The following is an 18,040-nucleotide window of genomic DNA, read 5'->3' on the forward strand; positions in this document are numbered from 1 at the left end:
GCAATCAACTGATGCTGCACAGTACACAGGGAATCAGCACCTGACCACACTGCTGCACAGTTGGCCAGAGATGGCCTCACCATGGCCAGAGTTATTTCACTTGACGCTGCACACCCTGGCGCCAGGTTGGCACCACCCAACACCAACACCATAAAGCATCCTTACAATGCCTAAGCCATTCCTTTCATACTCATCACCATTGAAGGGGGTACCATTATGTCTCACCATTCACTGCAACTCACTAAGCCACTTCCAAAGGTGCACACAGATTTATCCAAGAAAACCAGGTGTTGAAAATAAAGGGGTCAATGTGTGACATCACATTGACAAAAACTTTGCATGAACATTGCATAAAACACCCAAGTGTCTACCCTTGTGTGTTGTTCGTTGGTAAAATTGGACTAAGATGAGGGTGAGTGTGAGGGGTGGCTAGTGAGATGGGGAAGTAATAATGTAGATAGAGAGGGATGAGTGGAAGTGCAAGGTGAGTTGGTGTGAGTAAGGATGTGCAGGAGTAGGGTAGGGAAGGCAGAATGATGATGCGATGAGTGTCACAGCAGGATGAGGTTGAGTGTGGCTTTGTCGTAACATTTTGTGACCTACTGAGATCGTTGAAAGGTTTGCACCATTGCAGCCTGGTCCTTCTGATGCCAACCCTGCTTGAGTGCAATGTATATCCAGGCCCGTTGGTTTCCTGGGGTGGTCTCCTCTGCCCAATGGAAAGGAAGAGAACTTCCCTGCGTTCTGAGAGCCTGGGCGCAGCCATGCACCTCTGTGCAATGCTTGTCAGTGTTTGCAGCACCTCAATGCTGAAGAACACGGACAGCACTGCTGTCAAAAAAAGTTGGCCGTGGTCCCTTTAAGGAAACCGGCTGATGACGTGTCATCAAATGACCTCATCAGATCCGCTTTCTTCAATTGGCCGGGAAACATGCTGGGTGGGCTTAATAAGCCAAATCAGAGGAAAATCTTTTTGGACAGCGGGCTGGAGCCAGCAGTGTGGCCAGGACCTGCCACTAACGTCGCCGCCCCGTACCCACCGAGGTAGGGGAAATTGCGGCCAAAGGATCAAAGACAGCATAAAAGTTGGTAAGAATGCAGCAATAAAGGATTAGAGACCAAGAATAAACATACAAGGGTTACTTAGAAGTTGTAAGTTACTTTTTACTTGCCAAAGCTGAAAAAGTAACTTGACCCAAGCTAGTACAGGTTCGATCTCCCAAATCTGGAGTTCCAAAATCCGGACATCGGCAGATCCGTGGTGGGGTCATCTTAAATCCAGAAAATGTTCCGAAATCAGGACATTTTTTTAAAGGGCGCACATAGGGCTAGAAATTCATTTTTTGGTGATAACGGTATTTTTTCGGCATTTTTCGCCAAAAATACCATTAATCACGCCGCTATTTTTCAAAGGCCCAGCGGTAAAAATCGGCATTGCACGAGGATCCGCGACGGAAGCCGCAGTCCTTGCCAACTTTAGTCCGAGGACAATTAACGCTGTGAGAGAGGCCTTGAGAGGGGGAGAACACAAAAAAAAATTGCAGAAAGTAAAAAAATCACAAAACATTCACAAGACACATAATTATTGAATCGCTGAAAAAGAATAAAAAAATAAAACCTTTAGCTTACCTTTTTTGCAGGTCTCCATACCTACTGCTGTTTTGGGGGCTGAAACACAGGTTTTTTTCGCCCAGAATACAGGTGTGCCAAAGGTCAAAATTCGGACGTCGGAAATACATTCCGAAATCCAGAAATACACGAAATCCGGAACGGTCTCGGTGCCGAGGTTTCCGGATTTGGGAGGTCGAATCTGTAGTGGCATTTTCTGGCCTAATATTTATAACCTAGTTAAAAGTTCTGACAGATAAAAAATCTTTTGTATGTGGAGGACAGACGATTATATCCACACAAAAGCAAAAACTTTGAAATGCATTTATACTTTACATGCAGAGGGGATGTTTCCACTCATGGGGGAATCTAGAACTAGGGGGCATAGTTTAAGAATAAGGGGTTGCCCCTTAGAACTGAGGTGAGAAATTTCTTCTCTGAGGATTGTAAATCTGTGGAATTCTCTGCCCCAGAGAGCTGTGGAGGCTGTGTTATTGACTGTATTTAAGGCGGAGATAGACAGATTTTTGAACGATAAGGGAGTGAAGGGTTATGGGGAACAGGCAGGGAAGTGGAACTGAGCCCAAGATCAGATCAGCCATGATCTTATTAAATGGCGGAGCAGGTGCGAGGAGCCAAATGGCCTACCCCATGCTCCTATTTCCTATGTTCTTATGTTACTCTGGTGCCCTTACTACAGACCTTAAAAACATATGTTGCACCTACATTATTGAATGTTTCTAGGCTTGAATGCAGACTGCTGGTTCAATTGGTTGTCTAGCACACTTTTATGCACATTAACATGTATGTATATATTCATGATTACTCTTTAGTCATTTAAGATTGTCCAATATAAAAACACAAGATTCATTCTCTTGTATCTATGATGATGATGATTCCTTACACCACCTCACAACATCATAGAAATGACAGCAATTTCTGCATATTTATTTAGCAATAGTGGCTACATTGAATTATCTTTTCCACTAATGGAAATATTTCATGCCTACTATATCTGTTAGGATATGGCTGCATCTTGTCAGTGGGGAGTAAATATTTAACAAAACATCTGTTGTATCTGTGAATATTAGTTCCATTTTAATTAGTGCTTGAGTATAAGTCTGGATCGTCCACTGCTGCTGGTACATCAGGTAGATCCTGCAAATATTTTCATTTTGCAATTAATATGTAGTGATATTAATTGAAAGTTGTATATTTAAACTGACTGAATACGGCAATCCAAGTTATTTGGTGGTTGAAATTTCATGGAAAATTAGTAGCAGAGATAGCTGACTACAGAGAATTTTTAGGGTCCCTTTATAAAATCCCATGCGAGGAAATGTTTAATAAGTAATTGTGAAAATTAACAATTCTTTGACAATTTAAATGTAGTGGGTAATAAGATGAGAATTATGTGCCTAGCTGTGAAAAAACAAAATTAATTTTTGGAAAGATTAGCAAAATTGAAACATACTCTTGTCTCAAATAAATGAAAAAATTTTATTTGAAGGAAAATCAGATTTAGCCAGTCTGTGATCAGTTAGCTGGCACGTTCACTTTGTTCTGTATATTGTACAGAATAATATTGGCCGACGGGGAATAAATTAAGTATTCTAAGAATTCTAACCACTTCCAATCTTTACAGCCCTACTCGCTGGCTTTGCAACAGAAAACAGTTTTGTGTCACACCTAAAATATTGTTTCCTATTTTAAAATTCAAATTATTTTAGGGTGCATTTCTAGTTTAAATGTATACCTGCTTTTAGTTATTTCAAAATTTGTGATCTGTCTTTATATTTTTTGGCATTTGGGTTCAATCACAGGTGTTCAATGTCATTCTCCCATCATCAGTTATGGTACATTATACAATAAAGGAGTTTTTCTCCCCCTCCTCCCCCGCACAAGACCCCCTCCCCCCCCACCCCTCCCCAGACCATGTACAGCTTGATAACTTTATAAAGCTTTTTATTCTTAAATGTGGGTGATGAAAAGAAAGTGAGAACCATGTTTTAACTATTAAGCATACAATACATGTATTTATACAATTTTTAAAAATACATGTACATAAATATGCTACTTTTTTGCAAAAAGACTTTTTGACATGTTTGAAAATAAATTTTTCAGCATAGATTTCAAGAATTTTATAAACATTTCAGGGAGTAAGCAGGCGCGTTCGGGCTGGGTGGGAATTTTTTTTGACAGCGGGTTGGGACTGTTACAGTATCTTTCAAAAATATAGGTAGAAAATATTCAGTGAAGTTTGAGTCATTGTATTTGTGCTTCTCAAATGAGTTGTAACGGGTAAGAGTTTTGCAGCAATTGGGTCAACTACAAATAGTATGTATTTATTTTACTATGAAAATGTAATTTTCAATTGATTTTTATGAAAATACAGCAGCATGTAAACATTTTAACTTTTCCAATAGTGTAAATGTTACAATATTCTTTGAATATATTTTGTGTGGAGGTCCATGTAAAAAGTGGGAGGGGGAAGAAGAGAAGTTCCAATTTATTAATGAATAAAGACTTGCATTTATATAGCGCCTTTCACAACCATCGGACATCTCAAAGTGCTTTAAAGCCAATGAAGTTCTTTTGGAGTGTAGTCACTGTTGTAATGCAGGAAACGCAGTAGCCAAATTGCGCACAGCAAGCTCCCACAAACAGCAATGTGATAATGACCAGATAATCTGTTTTTGTTATGTTGATTTAGGGATAAATATTGGCCAGGACACAACAACAACAACAACAACAACTTTTATTTATAAAGTGCCTTTAACGTAGTAAAATGACCCAAGGCTCTTCACAGCAGTATTATAAGATAAAACAAATAAATTTGACACCGAGCCACACAAGAAGAAATTACGGCAGAAAAAGAGGTAGGTTTTAAGGAGTGTCTTAAAGGAGGAAAGAGAGGTAGAGAGGCAGAGAGAGGTTTAGGGAGGGAGTTCCAGAGCTTAAGGCCCAGACAACTGAAGGCACGGCCACCAATGGTTGAGCAGTTATAATCATGGATGCTCAAGAGGGCAGAATTTGAGGAGCGCAACACCTCGTGGGGTTGTGAGGCTGTAAGAGATTACAGAGATAGGGAGGGGCAAACCCATGGAGGGATTTGTAAACAAGGATGAGAATTTTGAAATCAAGACGCTGCTTAACTGGGAGCCAATGTAGGTCAGCGAGCACAGGGGAAATGGGTGATGGGACTTGGTGCAAGTTAGGACACAAACTACTGAGTTTTGGATGACCTCAAGTTTACGTAGGGTAGAATGTGGGAGGACAGCCAGGAGTGTGTTGGAGTAGTCACCAGTCTCACCAACCCCTTCCCTCAACGACTATCTGTCTCACCTATGACAGAGACTGTGGTTCTCATATTGGACTGTTCAGCCACCTAAGAACTCATTTTAAGAGTGGAAGCAAGTCTTCCTCGATTCCGAGGGACTGTCTATGATGATGATGGAGTAGTCAAGTCTAGAGGCAACAAAGGCATGGATGAGGGTTTCAGCAGTAGATGAGCTGAGGCTGGGTGGAGACAGGCGATGTTACGGAGATGGAAATAGGCGGTTTTACTTATGCCGCGGATATGTGGCAGGAAGCTTATTTCAGAGTCAAATATGACACCTAGGTTGGGAACAGTCTGGTTCAGCCTCAGATAGGTGCTAGGGAGAGGGATGGAGTCAGTGACTAGGGAACTTAATTTGAAGTGGGAACCAAAGACAGTGGCTTCGGTCTTCCCAATATTTAATTGGAGAAAATTTCTGCTCATCCAGTACTGGATGTCGGACAAACCGTCTAACAATTTAGAGACCATGGAGTGGTCGAGAGAAGTGGTGGAGAGGTAGAGCTGGGTGTTATCAGCGTACATGTGGAAACTGACTCCGTGTTTTCAGATGATATTGCTAAGGGGCTGCATATAGATGAGAAATAGGAGGGGGCCAAGGATAGATCTTTGGTGGACACCAGAGGTAACGATGTGGGAGTGGGAAGAGAAGCCATTGCAGGTGATTTTCTGGCTACGATTGGATGGATGATGGTGGAGATGCGTTGGAGAAGGATGGAGCGGTCAACCGTGTCATAGGTTGCAGATGGTCGAGGAGGATGAAGAAGAATAGTGTACCGTTGTCACAGTCATAAAAGATGTCATTTGTGACACGGGGGATAACTCCCTTTGAAATAGTGCCATGGGATCTTTTATGTCCACCTAAGAGAACAGCCTTGGTTTAACGTCTCATTCTCACTACTGCACTGGAGTGTCAATCTTTGTGCTCACGTCTCTGGAGTGGGGCTTGCACCCACAACCTTCTGACTCAGAGGCGAGAGTGCTACCCTCTCAGCCACAGCTGACACTATTATTCTCAACACAGAGATGACATTTGAATTTGCTGAACATATGAGACAGGTTTCTCCAATTTTTTATCTGGGCTGGTAGATGGAACACTGTGCAGCAACAAAACTGTGATCTTAGAAAGTGAGAATCATGTCTCTTGTGTTGAACCTGAATCTTAACCTTCTCTGAGTCATCGGGAGAGGATGTTAACATTGGTGCACCATCTGCTCCTGTGATAAAATAGCTGTACAGGAAATAGTTCAGTGAGATCTTTACTATTATTCTGATTATTACTTTTTGTTTTAGTTGTATAATTTAGACAACATAAAATCCTAATTTCTTTTAGTGTAATTGCTTTGTGTGCAAAGTATATAAACTTTATTCTTAGCTGTTTGTGTACAATGTTTAAGTAAAACTTTATCATTAAAAAAAACACTTTTCAGTCAATATATAAGATATAATAAAACAAGTTATTTTAAGAGAAAACATGATTCAACCAGAAGAGGGCATCATAAAACATTACGGCCCCTATTTTCCACTTGCTGGATATTTGGCACCCGCACATGTTAACATAAGATTATTTTGTGTACGTTTGCAGAAAATAAAATCGGAACTTTCGCCAAAGAAATATTTGAATTTGACGCAGCGCTCTCCGAAGTTAGTCTGGGGGGGGGCGGAAAGTTGGAGTTGCCAGGGCAACCAGAGATGCTGAAGCAAGCTGAAGCCTGCTCCCTCGAAAGGACTGCTACCCCACCGCTGCCGAAAGGGCCAGAAAGGTCCTCTTCCTTTCCCCTACCCCTCCCACGCTGGACCCGCGGCCACCGCATCCTCCCCCACCGCTGGACCCGCTGCAATCCCCGGCCGAATGGCCCTCCCGCTCCCGAACTTCAAATTGCAGGGGGAGCAGGACTGAGCGGGGACCATTTGGCCTGGGATTGCAGCAGGTCCAGCTGGTGGGGAGCAGTATGGTGTTGCTCAGACCTGGGTGTGATCCATACAGACCTTGGGGAGAGAGAACAAAGAACCTGTCCTGCCTTCCTGCCGTTTTGAGCTTCTTGCAAAGATAAAATATAAGCATAGGGCAATACCGACAATGCCATTCCTTGTGAGAGCCTTGTGCATCATGGTGCTGCGGAGGAGACAATTGATTCAACGTCATTGCATGAGGAACCTCAGAGCCCATAGGGTGCTGGGCAGGAGGCTTTACCCACGTCGGGTATATCGCGACAGGCATTCGTACCTGCATCTGAATGATGCAGACTGTGTCAGAAGGCTGCGTTTCTGCAAAGAAGTTGTAACTGAGATCTGTGAGTTGGTGAAAGCAGACCTGCAACCTAGAAGCATCAGGAGAACTGCTTTGTCAGTTGTAGTGAAGATTACAGCTGTACTTTCATTCTATGCATCCGGATCCTTCCAAGCTCCAATTGGGGATGTGTGTGCCATTTCTCAACATGCAACACATGTCTGCATTCGGCAGGTGACCCACAGGAATGACTACATAAAGTTCCCCATGACCGCCCAGGCAATGCATGACAGGGCTGTGGGCTTCTCCAGGATTGCTGGCTTCCCAAAGGTACAGGGCTGCATTGATTGTACCCACATCGCCTTACAAGCACCTTTGCAGGATTCCGTGTTGTACAGGAACAGAAAAGGCTTCCGCTCCATTAATGGCTTGTGTGTGACGACATGCATCGCATCATGTCAGTTGATGCAAGATACCCTGGGAGCACCCATGATGCGTTCATCCTACGCGAGAGTGCTATATCTGTCATGTTTCAGCAGCAGCCAGAAGGGCAGAGCTGGAAACTGGGAGACAAAGGGTACGGCCTCGCCACCTGGCTCATGACACCCCTACACATAACCCAGACGGAAGCTGTCCGGGAATACAACATGTTACATATTTCAACGCACAGCATCATAGAGAGGACCATTGGCATCTTGAAACAGCGTTTCCGGTGCCTGGACCATTCCAGAGGCAACTTGCAATACTCCCCTGTGATTGTCGGTCAGTTTACTGTTGTCTGCTGCAAGCTGCACAACTTAGCCATCTTGAGGCAGCAGCACCTGGTAATGGAAGGCTCACCTGCGGTAAGAATGGCTGATGATAATGATGAGGAAGATGCAGATGACGAGGAGAAGGAACAGGATGAGGAAGCCATGCAAGTATCTGAACCCGGAGCACGACGGCGGAGGCTAGTGGGCCGTCAAGCCCCTTTAACGATTGCTTGAGTCTTGCGCCAGCAGCTTATCTGTGAACGCTTTGCTGCCTGAAGGCTCAGCAGCAATTATTCCAAATGGACCATGTTTACTGTTTGGACCTGATCCGTAATGTTGTGTTGTGTTAATGGAACAAATGATGGAAATGATTCTTGTTTACTTCAAAAATTGTGTTAATATGGAATAAATAATGTAAATGATTCAGTTATAATGTGGATGAATTAACTGCGCAGGCAGCCATTAACGATTATGATATAATTGGGATTACGGAGACATGGCTCCAGGGTGACCAAGGCTAGGAACTCAACATCCAGGGGTATTCAACATTCAGGAAGAATAGACTGAAAGGAAAAGGAGGTGGGGTAGCGCGGCTGGTTAAAGAGGAAATTAACGCAATAGTAAGAAAGGACATTAGCTTGGATGATGTCGAATCTGTATGGGTAGAGCTGTGGAGTACCAAAGGGCAGAAAACGCTAGTGGGAAATGTGTACAGACCACCAAACAGTAGTAGTGAGGTTGGGGATGGCATTAAACAAGAAATTTGGGACGCGTGCAATAAAGGTACAACAGTTATCATGGGCGACTTTAATCTAAGATCGCCCACCACGCTTGGTCTTGGTGATTCCACCACCCCTGCCCGCAGGCGGTGGCGTAGTGTTTCTGGGGTTGGTACCAAGCTTATTCTTTCTAACATCTCGGGTAATGCGCACCAGTTGACGGGGCAGGGGTGGGGGGGTGCAGGGGGGAGGCAGGCAGCAACCTGGAGCTCTTCAGAGGCTAGTCTGGGGATTGGAATGGGAGTGGCAGTTGATTCTTTCAATGGGTGTGGGGTATGGGCATGTTCCCTTACTGCAGCAGCTAACTCCAACATGCCCTCCCTCATGCGCCCTGACCAAGTCTCAATGACCTCCAACATTCCCTCCCTTATTTTGAGCAAATGTGTCTCAACTACTTGCCACATTCCCTCTCTCATGTTCACTGAGAGTATTTGAACTATCTGTGATATTTCCTCCCTCATGGTCACTGACAGCGCATCAGCTACCTGTGACATTCCCTCCCTCATGTTCACTGACATGGTTTCCGCTGACCGAGATATTCCCTCAGTCATGGTCCCGGACATCGTTCCTATTTCTCGCGACAGTCCCGATATCTCATCACCCACCCCACTGATGGTGTCCAGGAGTAATCGCATAAGGCCAATGCTCTCCGCACTCATTGACATCATGTGAACCACATCTCTTACATCCTGCACCTCAGGAGAGCGCGGTCGAGCTCTCCTTCCCTCCTCTCCCTGGGTGTGGCTCGCAGCATCCCACCACTGGCACCCGCACCCTCAGATGGTGGGGCCCTGGGCGTGCCTCGATGCACCCCATTGGAATCCCCAGCCTTGGACTATGGGAAACCATGGAATGTCCTACCAACAGTCAAACCACTAGTCAGGGAAGGGGCTGGTACCTCAATGAACGGCACCTGCACCTCCTCAAAAGTGATCCATCCCCACCTCCCCCCCCCATAATCTTGGTCTGGAAGGTAGAATTGGAAGATGTTCTCTTCAGGCTCGTCCTCGTCTAAACCTTCTGCATCGTCAAGATTGGCCTCAAGTTCTGCAAAATATAACAGAACAGACAAATGGTTAGCAGCAGAGGATGGGGCAGGGTGACATGAGTAGGCTCACACAGTGCACGCAGCAGGCTGATTTGAAGGACCACGATGAATGATAGCACATTGCATCAACCGAAGCGTAGTTGATGGAGACATCCCCAGGAACCGAAGCATGGCTAGCCTGCGCAGTACTTAACATTTAGCAAAGCTAGACTGTGGAATTTTCAGGTCTTACCATCTCCCTCGAGTGTGGACCCAACTTGTGCAGTGGTGGTTGCTTTTCTCTAGGCAGGACCCATCAAAGCAGCGACCCTCTCTTCCAAGGGTGTCAGTGGGTGCAGATTTGCCGGGCCCCCTCCTGTTCGAGTTCTTTCATGCTTGTTGTGTGCCACCTTCCTCTGCAAAAATGAAAATATAACTTTTTAGAGAGGGTGTCTTTCTGCTAGGTGGGACAATACAGCTGGTTACAATTGCAATTCCATTGAATAAATGAAAATATTACTTACACTAACTACTTGATCAAGATCCTGTCATTTCTTTTTACACTGGCCTCCAGACCTCGGGGTGGTCACCATTGCTTCTGCAAGTTCGTTCCAACGTTTCTTCATTTCTTTGGGTGGAACTTTTATGGGACCTCTGGTGTCCAGCTCGTGCCATGACCTCAGTCACAGTAACTAGTGCCTCCACTTCATTCTGTAAGAAATTCTTGGTCCTTGCACCGCTTTACATTTTGTTTTGCAGCTCCGATTTTTCCAATGCTCTCACACAGCACTCAATGATCTCACACACACAAAACTGGCTCTTTAAAATGGCCGATTGCAGACCGAGAGCTGTACTGCACATGCATGCCCAGAGGAATAACGTCAAAAATGGTCCTTTTTTTTCCGCACATGCGCAGAAGGTGCGGCATCATTTTTTCGGCACAGACAGCAGGCTCCCGCCCTCCGAGGCGACTGGACAGGCTGCGCGACGCCAATTTTGAAAAATACAGTGGGGAAACTTGGCACAAATATTTTTGGAGTATTTCTGACCTAGAAAAATGGCCGTAACTCTGGCAATATGCCAAAAAAACAGCTTTGGGCAAAATTGAGCCCAAATGGCCACGAATTTCATGGATCGCACTTAGGCAGAGATCACAACAAAATTTACACCAATTTCTGTGCCGATCTTGTTGATGGGAACTTGCGCCAAAATTTCCTGTGGAGCTCATTTGCCTAATCCGGAATGTAAAACCAATGTAAAACAAGTGCAAATGAAGCGCCACCAATTTTTCCCATTTGTGTTACAATTTTATGAGCTATTTTTATAATGGTGTTTTCACCTCAGAAAATAAAGACTTACTCCGTGAGTCAGTATTGCTATTTAGTGGACTTGTCAAATCAGGAAACTTGTCTGTGTGGATTGTGAAATAGAGCATTCTGATCCATCTTTCGGATGAGACATTAAACCGAGGTCCCGTCTGTTCTTTCAGGTGGAGGAAAAAATCCAAGGCACTATTTCGAAGAAGAGCAGGGGAGTTTATCCCGGTGTCCTGGCCAATATTTATCCCTCAGTCAACATAACAAAAACAGATTATCTGTCCATTATCACATTGCTGTTTGTGGGAGTTTGCTGTTCGCAAGTTGGCTGCCGCGTTTCCCACATTACTACAGTGACTACACTCCAAAAGTACTTCATTGGCTGTAAAGCGCTTTGAGACGTCTAGTGGTCGTGAAAGGCGCAGTATAAATGCAAATCTTTCTTTCACAGCAGGATTGCTGCGTCATTTAGTGGTCTGGCAAGAGCCACAAAAATTTGCACAATGAGGGGAAGGAAGTGTGAATCTTAGTTTAATTTGGGTTTGATCTCGCAATTGTTCAGTTGAGATCCCTGACTTTTTACCACCAGGCCTACTGGAGTGGAACCTATTTTTGGTTTAGGTTCTCATTTCTAAATGCAACTGAAAAAAGCAGTGGCTGCATTACTGTTATGTCTGTAATACACTTATGAATGACTCCATGAGGCAATGTGGTGTACTCAAACTGTAATGACCTTGGTTCTTTATTTGTAACTCCAGAGTGAGGCACAAGTATGGTGGGCAGCCTTTTATACTGGGCCCTGCACATGCAGTGCCCTCTGGTGGACAGCCTCTGCCACAGGGGCAGGAAACCCCAGTCTCCACCAGTTGCACCCTCTAGTGGTACCAGCATTGTATATACACAGTGTAACCCTTATTGATAGTACATCAGGTAACAAGTCTCCATCTTATGTAACTATACAGTGACTGCACAGAGAGTATATCTATAGTCTGCATATATAATATCACCCTCTCCCAAGTCCTTTGTGCCGATTACCTTTGCACTATGTGCTCTGGCTTAGCTCTCCCCAGACTTAAGTGCCAATAGCCCTTGCTCCTTGGCTGTACTTTGGCTTGGCTCTCTTCCTGTTAACCCCCAAGTCCTTTTGCCACAACGTTGGGTAGTGGTTACCAGTTTGGATGGTTCGATGATGCAGGGGAGGTTCCAGTCGGTTCTGGGTGTGATCCATGTGTATGTCCATGGTTACATACATCCATTTCCCCTCCCCCAAAACCACAGTGGGATCGTGCAGCAGGCCCGTTATATTAACATACAGGATCAGACAAAGTGCAAGTACAAAGAAAGGAAGTTACAGTTTGTATCATGACACCTTGGTTCAGTAACTTACATTCGTTACGTTTTGCAGTCGTGCACCAGGATTAGGTAGATTGCATTCATGGTTCAGTCATGGTAAGTACTCAGGTAGCAGTACAGGTATGCGAGGACGCAGGTTCCAGAGCAACCAGACGGGGTCCTAGTCATCTGATGGCGGTGCTGCGCCCCCTGCTAGTGGGGTGGGCTTGGTTTGCTCACTTTGCCAGGACTCAGGGCCTTTGCCGTTGCCTAGTGGTGAGCAGTCACAGATGTGTGTGGCCTCCCTGTCCTCCTTTGAGGGCTGCAGAATCTTCTGCCTGCTCTCTAACGGTGTTGGGAACCTGGCTGTTCCACGTCCCGTTTTGGGGAACCTGTTGGTTCTGACCATTCGCTCCTGGACATGGCTGAGGTAGCAACTGGGTCTAGGGGCTGGGCCGTCTCCACCCGGGTGGTGGACAACGGCGGCCGACTGCGCGTATTGGCGCCGTTTTTGTTTCCAGGTCCATGGCGAATAGTGCCATCGGGTGTCTGAAGCATGGGATAGACCTGTGGCAGGGTATCAGGATCAGTGCCTTCACCTCCTGAGGTCGTTGGCCTATAACTTGTGGGGACACCTGGGAGAGGGCATCAGGATCAGCGCCTTTACCCTCCTGAATTTGCTCGCTTGCTACTTTTGGGGACACTCTATTCCCGACATTTCGCAACAACATTTTGTTCTTTACATTAGGAAAAGTACCGACATCTCACAACAACATTTTGTTCACAATCTTAATCGGTTCGTTACATTGATTGCCATGCATACAATGTCTCTTTGTGTTACAGGTCTCCTTTAAGAGAACCCTGCTGGCTTTACCCCAATCAAATCCTTTGTTCGGCACCACGTGTTGGTCCCTCAGCGTTGCACCTCGTGATATGGCCGCGGCCATCTTTTTTTTCAGCCACGCTGCACCTCGCTGCAGCAGGGACGCCATCTTGCCTCTGTCCTCAAGGTCGACTCTTGATCCTTCTCTCCCGCGATTCTGTCACATAAGCTGGAAGAGTGCCTGTGAATTCGATCGTCCTCCCCAGGAGTCCTGCCATTGGAGCCGGGAAGGTACTTTTAGGTTGTTCCGGTCGGATCATTGTCATGCAGTCGTGATGGACGGTCTGTGCCTCAGGTGCTGCGCTGGTCTGTTCTCTGGTGCCTGGCCCAAGCGAAGGTGAGGTTTTGCTCTGCCTCTGAGCACGGGGGCCATTGATTGCTGGAGTGAAGAGATCTTTCCGTTTCCACTGGATCATCCCCATCCACCTTCTTCCAAGTAGCGTTGGGCCATCACCTGCAACAATCCACAGAGGTAACTTGTGCACCACGCCATTATGGAGTACACTTACATCCGCACTACCAAGGACTGGGATCAGCTCTTGGTGCAGGTGCGCAACTTTTCCTGTACTGGAACCAGCTCGGGTAGTTTTTCGTTCCATAGCGCCTCAAATGCATCCTGGCTCATCACTGACTGGCTCGCTCCCGTGTCCACTTCCATGAAGACTGGAACGCCGCTAATCTCGACTTCCATCTTCACTGGAGGACAATCGGTGGTGCAGGTATGCACTCCATACACTTCTTCTTGGGGCCGAGCTGCCTCTCTCGCCAAATCATCATACTCCCCGCTGGATTCAAAGTCATCCACCGACTCCTCTGCTAGACGGTGAGTCGTATTTCTTTTACACATACGCTGGAGGTGGCCCTTTGTGTTACAGGCTTTGCATACGTACTCCGCAAACCGACACTGGTGAGCTCTATGGTTTCCTCCGCAACGCCAGCATGGTGTTACTCGAGTAGCGTCCCTCGGCGGACTCTGAGTTCTGCAACCCTGAGGTGTGTGCTCTCTGCCCTGGGCAGAGCCATGTTCTACAGTCTTGCCTGTGAAAGGCACCATTCTGTGTACAGTACTTGCAGTGTTTGAGTCCACAGGATGAATAATTTGCTTGGTGCTGCACATCGAGGTCATGAACGCCTGACTGATGCTGATGGCCTTCTGCAGGTTGACTATGGTGTCGGCAGATAATAGCTTGTGAAGGAGGCTCTCGTGGCCAATTCCAAAAACGAAGATGACTCGCAATGCTTCGTTGAGATGCGTGCCGAAATCACACGGTGCTGCAAGTCTCCTGAGGTCGGCAGCATATTTTGCAATCTCCTGGCCCTCAGGTCTGCGGTGAGTGTAGAATCTGTGCCTGGCTGTGAGGATGCTCTGTTTTGGTTTTAGTTGGTCGCGAATTAGTTCAGTCAGCTCATTGTATTTCTTATCCTTGGCCTTCGTGGGTGCCAGCAAGTCCCTGACGAGGCGGTAGTCCTCAGGCCCACTACTGGCCAGCTGTATAGCCTTGCGCTTCTCCGCCAATGTGTTCGTCTCCCCTGCCAGGTCGTTTGCCACGAAATATTGCTCGAGCCTTTCCGTGAAAGCATCCCAATCATCACCCTCTGCGAAGTCTTTTAATGTGCCAAAGGTAGCCATAATCGTGTGAAAGTCCTTATTCTCGTCGCCAGTTGTTATGTCTGTAATGCACTTATGAATGTCTTCATGAGGCAATGTGTTGTACTCAAACTATAGTGACCTTGGTCCGTTATTCGTAACTCCAGAGTGAGGCACAAGCATGGTGGGCAGCCTTTTATACTGGGCCTTGCACACCTATGCAGATGACCCTCAGGTCTCAGAGCGCAGTGCCCTCTTGTGGACAGCCTCTGCCACAGGGGCAGGAAACCCTGGTCTCCACTAGTTGCACCCTCTAGTGGTGCCAGCATAGTGTATAAACAGTGTAAACCTTATTGATAGTACATCAGGTAACAAGTCTCCATCTTATGCAACTATACAGTGACTACACAGAGAGTATATCTATAGTCCGCATATATAACATCTACTAATAACAAAGATTAATTTGCACACCTTCACCATGGTGTCAATTTGGTCAGCAGCCAACACTAGAGCCAAAAAGTCATTGTTAATATTGCTAAAGTGTGAATTATTTAGAAATACCTTCTGAAGTTAATATCCGTACCAGGTGTAGCATCACATTTGAGTGATATTTTCTGAGAAAGTCCTTGGAGCTGGTTCCACTTTGCCACCATAATGTCGCTGGAACTGTGGCGGGAACTCTATTTACCTGCGTAACCTGAGTTGCCATCATATCTCTGGTGAAGTTACAGGAGCAGGAGTAGCTCTGAGGAATTTCCTGGCCTTGTACCATGACAACTCACTCAGAGCTTCTTGTCTCTTCCTCTTCCATTATAATGCAGAACAGGGCAGTGCCCATTGGGAAGCCTATTTCAGCTGATTAGTCCTTCTGAATGCGAGGAAGGCATGCAAATATTTTGGGGGTGCACTAAGAATAACAGCATTTTGATTAAGTATAGAGCAGGTCTGAATAATTTATTTTTTTTAATTGCAAAGATAATCCCGATGAAATTTTAAAAATCTCTGCCACACCAATATCAAGTGACTTTAGGCTGTTCTGCTCCTTTAATCTAGGCCAGTGCATTATTCACGGGAATCCAGAAAACTTCTGAGAGCTGGTGTTTTGCAAGGGGAGCTATGCAAATGAGCGGCACAAGTTCTGGCGGATATATCTTGGAAGTGCCGCAAATGACCGAGAAAATTCACGCAAAACGCTGTTTCAGCAAAAAACCATATTAAATCAGTTTACGTGCAAATTTCCTCAGATAAAACAGCGCAACGCCAATCTTGTGTCAGTTACACTGAAACTTTCCAGGAAATTGCAGGCTATTATGTTTTGAGTACATCTTAATCATTTTTTGAATCGTTTTTTTTGTGGAAGCTGCAGTTGCATAAAAAGCTGCCCTTACTTCCATATTGTTTCTTAATTACAACAGTAATACATTGTAGCACCATATAGGCATGCAAATCCTCTTTTTTCCCTCAAATAAATGTCCATTATAGTGAGCTTTAGCACTTAGGCCTCCAGTGAGATCTCTGCAATTTGGTGATTTGGGCTCTAAATTGGCATGTATATATAACTCAAAGAAGATGTTCACCATGATAAATTGTCCCCATCACTTTGCAGTTCTTTGTTTTATGGGCACTGACCTTGCTCGATGCTCAGTATGCCAAGTGAGGTGCCTGGCTTCATTATATACGTGAAATTCTTTTGGCAGACACAGCTTGTCAATATCTCTAGTAGAGCAGCCAATGATTTAGAACTGGCTTGAAAAGCTAATTTTGCATCCAACAACTCTAAGGTTACAACAGTACCCTCCCCCCCTATACTTTTACACAACCACTTTGAATATTGGTGCTGTACTTATTTCAATCTCCTTAAAAATTTACCGAAAGCTTCTTGATCAAATTTAGCAGAAAGACTTCTTGATGTCTACCAAATGTCTGACCACGTCACTGTATACTGGTTACTAACCTATCTGCTATTTGTTAATATCTCAACATCCACACAGCCTTGCCGTGCCACTCTGTTTTGTCATGAAAATTATTGAGCACTAGGTATAGCTAAATCATCAGCACTTTCTTTTATAAATGCTACACCTAGCAACATTGGAAATCTTCCCCTAATCAGTCCAAGTGTCTGCTCGCAATCTTATAACCAAGCAGTGCCAAATTAGTAAACATTAGTGTTCTATACCTGCAATTCCAGACCTGAGGAAGTCTCTACTTAAGCCTTTACTTTTTCAAATAATTTAAAATTAAATGGCCATCACTTTTTTACCAAGTTTCTGTTTCTTATGATAAGGTGATTTCTTGGCAGTGTATCATAGAAACATAGAAAGTAGCTGCAGGAGTAGGCCATTCGGCCCTTCGAGCCTGCACCACCATTCAATATGATCATGGCTGATCATGCAACTTCAGTACCCCATTCCTGCTTTCTCTCCATATTCCTTGATCCCTTTAGCCGTAAGGGCCACATCTAACTCCCTTTTGAATATATCTAATGAACTGGCCTCAACAACTTTCTGTGGTAGAGAATTCCACAGGTTCACAATTCTCAGAGTGAAGAAGTTTCTCCTCATCTCGGTCCTAAATGGCTTACCCCTTATCCTTAGACTGTGAACTCTGGTTCTGGACTTCCCCAACATCGGGAACATTCTTCCTGCATCTAACCTGTCCAATCCCGTCAGAATTTTATATGTTTCTATGAGATCCCCTCTCATTCTTCTAAATTCCAGTGAATATAAGCCTAGTCGATCCAGTCTTTCTTCATATGTCAGTACTGCCATCCCGGGAATCAGTCTGGTGAACCTTCGCTGCACTCCCTCAATAGCACTCCATCAAACAAGGCAAAAAAATTATGTTTTTTTTGTTTTGTTAAATTGACTTTGACTTGTGGAAGAGTTATCACAAACTAAACTGTGCTATTGTATTGTAGGCAGGTGCATGGTATGCTAAGCATTTGTCCTTTGTCTAATTGCTGCAGTCATCACGCATATGTATATATGATTAAAAATGAGAAAGCTGACTTGCAAACGATGCAATGAGTTTAGTAGAGTTTATTAACATGAATGTAAATGTCTTAGGGGCCGATTTTCACCAAGGCCTCCGCCTGCCCAAGTGCCGCCCAAAGTGCCGCCGATGGCTGCCGAGATACCGGACGGTACTTTGGGCAGGATATTCATGAAGAAGGTCCCTCGAAGGTCGGC

At 45.1% G+C, this 18,040-nt stretch overlaps 1 protein-coding gene across 3 annotated transcripts in view; it reads left to right on the forward strand.

Annotated features, from left to right (window-relative positions):
• lrriq1 (leucine-rich repeats and IQ motif containing 1) overlaps positions 1 to 18,040 on the forward strand; it is a 218,750-nt gene that overhangs the window by 92,365 nt on the left and 108,345 nt on the right. The window lies entirely within an intron of this gene.

Source organism: Pristiophorus japonicus, chromosome 15 (assembly GCF_044704955.1).
Source record: "Pristiophorus japonicus isolate sPriJap1 chromosome 15, sPriJap1.hap1, whole genome shotgun sequence".
Classification (NCBI taxonomy): domain Eukaryota; kingdom Metazoa; phylum Chordata; class Chondrichthyes; family Pristiophoridae; genus Pristiophorus; species Pristiophorus japonicus.